The sequence below is a fragment of the Arachis hypogaea genome, chromosome 13 (assembly GCF_003086295.3).
Source record: "Arachis hypogaea cultivar Tifrunner chromosome 13, arahy.Tifrunner.gnm2.J5K5, whole genome shotgun sequence".
Classification (NCBI taxonomy): domain Eukaryota; kingdom Viridiplantae; phylum Streptophyta; class Magnoliopsida; order Fabales; family Fabaceae; genus Arachis; species Arachis hypogaea.
The window spans coordinates 60,520,886-60,525,943 of NC_092048.1; positions in this window are offsets into that span (position 1 = coordinate 60,520,886).

The window sequence follows — 5,058 nt, forward strand, 5'->3', positions numbered from 1 at the left end:
CCACTTATTTTTCCTTCTTGTGTGCATTATTCTCTTTCTATGATTGTAATCTTTGATTTGTTTGATTCTTTATTTCCATTATTTTGTGTATTCATGCATTTATATGATTGAGGCCATCATTTCATTTAGCTCACTTACCCAAATAGCCTTACCTTTTATCTTCCATTGTTAGCCAACTTTGAGCCTACGCTTAACCCACTTATTCTTATTTTAGCACATTACAAGCCTCAAAGTGAAAAACAATAATTGTCCCTTAACTTGGATCTTTGATTAGCTTAGGCTAGTGTGTGTGAGTATCATTCAAGTGTGGGAACCTTGGGACATTGGGTGAATAAAAGGGTAGTTTTGTATTGTTATTGAAAATATTGAGAATTGGGTACATACTCGTGTATTGATCAAATGTAAAACCTTATGCATTGATGCTCTTGTATATAGAAAGAAAAAAAATGAGAAAAACAAAAGAACAAAAGAAAAAGAAAAAGAATATGGAAAAGAAAAGAAAAAAATAGAAAAAGAAAGAAAAGGAAAAAAAAAAAGAAGAAAAATAATAAAAAGGGGACAAAATGCCCCAAAGCGAAGCTCAATAAGATCAATGCATAAGTGTTGTGAAATGAAAAGGGATGCATGAGTATGTGAAAAAGTGAGTAGAATGGGTAGTTAGAGTAGAATTTAATTGTATAGGTTATTATATGGGTTAAGTGGAAAGTTTAAGCTTATCAAAGATTCAAATTCCAAGCTCACTTAACCAAATATGCATCCTACCTTGACCCTAACCCCATTACAACCTATGAAAAGACCTCATGATATATGTATGCATGCATGAAATATTTGTTGATTGTTAGAAGAAAAACAAATCTTATAAAGCATGATTAGGAGAGAATTGAAAGAATCAACCCTAAACACTTGAGTGAATAGAGTGCAAACACTACCGGTGAGGGTTTGATGCTCAATTACATGTTTTCACCTATGATCATAATTTTCATGCAAGTTTGTAAAAATATTTAATAACTCAATTCAATTGTGGATTAGACTTGCTAGTCCTTAGCCCTTGTGCATATATGTTTCTTGGGAATTGATTTATTTTGACCAAGCACTTGCATTCATTTAGATAGTTGCATATAGGTAGATTGCATTTAGTTAGTTTCCATTGAATAAATGCCATACCCTTACTTCATTCTTGGTTTAAGCATGAGGACATGCTTGGTTTAAGTGTGGGGAGGTTGATAAACCCCATTTGTAGGGTTCATCTTGTGCTTGATTTAGGGGATTTTATACCCTTTTACCCACATTTATCCATTGAAATAGCATGGTTTTATAACTTCTCCTTTAATTGTGCTTAAGAGTGAAAACATGCTTTTTAGGACTTAAAATAGCTAAATCTAATTCTCCTTGATTCCATTAGATGCCTTGATATGTTTGCTAAGTGATTTAGATTTAGGAGGCGAGGATTGGACCAAGGGAATATAGGAAAAGCATGTAGAAATGGAGAACTCATGGAGAAATAAAGGAAACGCAAAATCTGTCAACCCGACCTCTTCGCACTTAATCGGCCATAACTTGAGCTACAGAGATCCAAATGATGCGGTTCCAGTTGGGTTGGAAAGCTAACATCCGGGGCTTCGAAACGATATAAGATTTGCTATGGTTGAACCGCGCATGGTGACGCGTACACGCATAGTACGCGCACGCGCCGTTGCTGCCACCTGGTTCACTTAAAGCAAAACGTGGCCAGCGAATTCTAAAGCCTTGTGGGCCCAATCCAACTCATTTCTGATGTTATTTAAGCCAAGGATTTAAGGGGGAATGAAGATACTTTTCATACTTAGAAGTTAGTTACCATTAGTTTAGTTTTAGCTTAGTTTAGTAGTGAGAGTTAGTTTCTAGAGAGAGAAGCTCTCACTTCTCTCTAGAATTAGGATTAGGTTTAGTTCCAATAATCTTAGATCTAGATTTTAATTCATGCTTTCATCTCCTTCTACCTCTCAATTCTTTGTTGTTACATTCATTCTTCTTCCATTCTTTTGTTGTAATTTCCTTTATGTTGTTCTTATATTTTGTTGTAGATCTAGTATTGTTCCTTCTACTTTCTTCCAATTCAATAAGAGGTAATTCATGTAGGTCTTGTTTCCTTTAATTGTTGTTGTTAATTCTTTACATTTGATTGTTGTTAGAATTAATTCTTGTTGTTGATTTACTATGATTTTCTTTTGTGCCTTCCAAGTGTTTGAGAAAATGCTTGGTTGGATTTTAGAGTAGAGTTTTATGTTCTTGGCTTGGAAAGGTAACTTAGGAACTCTTGAGTTACTAATGTCCAAGTAATTGATGATTGGGATCCGTTGACTCTAGTTCTCACTAATTGAATTAGTGGAGAGTTAGGACTTATGGACTAGGATTGACATAGCTCATTTGACTTTCCTTTACTACTAATTAGAGGATTATTTAATGAGATTAATCCTTGCCAATTCTCATATTGTGGTTAGTGATTAGGATAGAGATCCTTGACCACCAACCCTTGCCAAGACCCTTTTTAGGCCTTAGTTTACTTTCTTGCCATTTATCTTTCATATTTCTTATTAAAACCCCAAAAATAACTCACAACCAATAACAAAACACTTCATTACAATTCCTAGGGAGAACGACCCGAGGTTTGAATACTTCGGTTATTAATTTTAGGGGTTTGTTACTTGTGACAAACAATCTTTTGTATGAAAGGATTATTGTTGGTTTAGAAACTATACTTGCAACGAGAATTCATTTGTGAAATTTTAAACCGTCAAGAAATCCAATCATCACCCTTCTTGGTGGCCATCCTGAAAAGGGAAAAAGAAAGTGACTTTTAAAGCTAAGGGTTAGAGCAAGGGAGAGAGTGGGAAAGGTGGTAATCAATGCACAATAAAGAAGAATGACGTTAACACACGCTCATGAGTACATGTGAAAAGTCATCAATGGAAAATAGCTAGTGCATATGATGACAAGTGAATGCAAGGTATTTATTGGCATGCTGGCAAAGGCATGAGTAGCATAGATCAAGCATTCAATGTCCAAGTTAGATTACCAAGTCTTTCAAACTAACAACATGTTTGTAATAACAATTATATTTAATTAATAAAATATAAAAAGGGTTTTGTGAAAAACAAGCATTTATAGTAGTAGATTAAAAGAAATCTAAAAAATAGTGCACAATGTCATACGGGCGTTTTGACAAACACATAGCATGCATGGTAAATAAGCTATTTGAAAGTATTAAATTGAACATGCAAGCAATCCTTTAAAAAGTAATATATAATTGTCAAATAATTCCTCTAATAATCCACAAATAAAATATAGAAATAATGACCCAAATAAATTTCTAACACCAATGAAAATAATGTAATAAATGAAAGTATGCAAATAAATTAAAATAAAATAAAAAGAAAAATAAGAAGAATGAGAAGGGAAAGAAGGGAAGAAGAAGTAATGAAGAAATAAGGAGGGAAAAGAGAAAATAGGATTTGGGGAAGAGAAACATAAGATATTTTGGCAATTTAGGTTGAGCTGTGCGGCGCAAGTGACGAGGGGGGCACGCGGTCGCGTGACTTCCGCTTTTAAGTTAATCGATGCGGTCGCGTCGGTCACGCGGTCGCGTGACACGTTTTGTGCTACTGACGCGAGGGCAGCCTCGCGCTCGCACAACTCTCTGTTCAAAATATTATTTTGCCAAATTTTGGGTGACGCGATCGCGTGGATGGCCATTTTTGGAAAACGACGCGGCCGCGTGGGGCACGCGTTCGTGTCGGAAGGCTTGGGCTTCCAGCACGAGTCCGACCCAATTCTAGCTCAACTTTCGGCCATACACCCTTGTTACGTCGATTTTCATGACACGCGTCCGCGTGGGCACGCGATCGCGTGGGAGGCCAAAGTTCACACATGACGCGGTCGCGTGAGCGACGCGGTCGCGTGGGGTCAAATTATGCTAAAGGCGCGCCTTCAGCCACGCTTTCTCGTGACTCTCTATTCAATTCTTTTCTCCCCAACGCACTAGTGACGCAGACGCGTCAGCGATGCTGCCGCGTCGCGTGCATTTTTTTTTTTTTTGTAAAATGCAGAATGCAATGCTTAATGTGAATGCTATGCATGATTCCAAGTTCAATAAAATAAAATAAAATTCAAAAACAATCAAAACTAAATAAAATTAAAATTGAAAAAGGAATGATCATACCATGGTGGGTTGTCTCCCACCTAGCACTTTTAGTTAAAGTCCTTAAGTTGGACATTTGGTGAGCTCCCTGTTATGGTGGCTTGTGCTTGAACTTATCCAAAAATCTCCACCAATGTTTGCATCTCCAGTAGCCTCCGGGATCCCAAATCTTGTTTCTACACCCGTCTTCAAGTTGATTATCATGATTCCATCCGGGTGATTTAGCTTTAGAATTCTCACTGAAGCGTCCAAACAACTTCCTAGACCTATTCAATTGAGCTTTACACCAACCTTTGCATTTAAACTTAAAGCTTCCAACCATAATGAACCTTGCAGGACAATTCTTACCACTGGCCATCTTCCTCTTACTCTTAATGTTACAAAGAGGTCTAAGTTGACCATCCGTCTCCAGTAGCACATATTCAAGTGGAATCAGAAAGCTAAGGGATATCAATTTTATCCACTTGAATGTTGTGAAGGATGATGGCAACTTAGGGGGAGGTATTTTTAACGAAATTGCAAGCTCCACTCCCTTGTGCTCTTCTCTGATAATTACCACCTCTTTGCAAGCTTCTTCAATTTTAACCTCTTCCTCTTGGTAGCTTTCTTCCAATTCAATCACCTCTTCATTGCTTTCCAAGGGCATGGGAGGTTGTGCTTCTTCTTCTTGAATCTCCATATCTTGATCAACCTCTTCCAAGTTTTCAACTGTGATATGCCTTGGAGGTTGTACACCCTCCTCAACATCAATTTCAAACGTCTTGAAAGGGGGTTCTATGACTGGACTTTCCCATGGAGGTTCTGCATCTCCTGAGTCTTCAACCACTTCTTCCACTTCAATAATTACAGCTTTCTCCACTTGTTCCAGTACAAAGTCATGC